Consider the following 1,167-nt stretch of genomic DNA (forward strand, 5'->3'; position numbering starts at 1 on the left):
CTGTGTGGTCAGTCTCTGGTGTTCCTTCCCGGGAAGGAGCGTGGGGCTCTGCTGTTCAGTCATTTTCTGATGCAAACGCCAAGACCTATTTCCCAGAGTGCCCGGAGCTCAGCCCAGCTGTCAGGAGAGTGGAGCAGTCCCAAAAGGCAAAAGCTGGAGGCTGTCTCCTCTCTCCCATGTCAAAGAGTATAAAAAGCTGTAGGCATCAGAAGCTGGAGCTGGAGGTGCAGCAGGAACATGAGCAGGAGCAGGAGCAGCAGGAGCAGCAAGATCAGGAGCAGTGGCAGCAGCAGTGGCAGGAGCAGCAGAAGGAGCAGCAGAAGGAGCAGCAGAAGGAGCAGCAGGAGCAGCAGCATGCTGACGAGGTGGCCGAGTGGTGAAGGCGATGGACTGCTAATCCATTGTGCTCTGCACGCATGGGTTCGAATCCCATCCTCGTCGGTCAGCCCAACAATGGTCAGAGTTTCTGAGCGTGAGCGGCTCCATGTGTGCCCCCAAGTAAGCCTTTGTTTTGAGATGAGGGTTGCCTGAAAAGAACTTGCAAGGTTTTCAAGTGGCTCAGGACACACCTCAACCTCTTCTGTCTCCACATAGGCAAGAGGAACAAAAAGGGCAAGAAGGAAGATCCAGGCAACTCACACGATGGTCAGCCTCTCCTCAACCCCTGGCAAGATGATAGAGCAAACCATCCTGGAAGCAGTTTCCAAACATAGGTAGCACAGAAAGTTGGTTGGGAGTAGTAAGCATTTACGATTTACGAAGGGCAACTCATGCTTAACCAAGCTGGTAGCCTTCTACAGTGAGGTGACGAGCTTGGCGGAGAAGGGAAGAGCACTGGATGTTGTTTACCTTGCCTTCAGGAAGGCTCAACCAGCCGCAGGAACGAAAAGCAAAACACGCGTAAACCACTTTCTGTCACAGAACATTTCAAGCAAGGTATTCTTTTATGGGAGGCATCGCTCTCGTCTGTCCACAGAATCTCAGAATCGTTGGGGTGGGAAGGGACCTCCTGAGATCCTTTAGTGCAAGCCAACTGCTCCAGCAGGGTCAACTTGAGCAGGTTGCTTAGGACATAGTCCAGTTGGTTTTGAGTATCTCCAAGGACGGAGACTCCACAACCTCTCTGCACAACCTGGTCCACTGTGTGAATCCCCTGACAGCAAGAAA

General features: G+C 52.5%; 1 non-coding gene across 1 annotated transcript; it reads left to right on the plus strand.

Annotated features, from left to right (window-relative positions):
- Positions 1-359: 359 nt before the first annotated feature.
- On the plus strand, positions 360-441 carry TRNAS-GCU (transfer RNA serine (anticodon GCU)). Its single transcript has one exon. It is a non-coding gene; the product is annotated as a tRNA-Ser (tRNA).
- The last annotated feature ends 726 nt before the right edge of the window (positions 442-1,167 follow it).

This window comes from Mycteria americana, chromosome 16, assembly GCF_035582795.1.
Source record: "Mycteria americana isolate JAX WOST 10 ecotype Jacksonville Zoo and Gardens chromosome 16, USCA_MyAme_1.0, whole genome shotgun sequence".
Lineage (NCBI taxonomy): Eukaryota > Metazoa > Chordata > Aves > Ciconiiformes > Ciconiidae > Mycteria > Mycteria americana.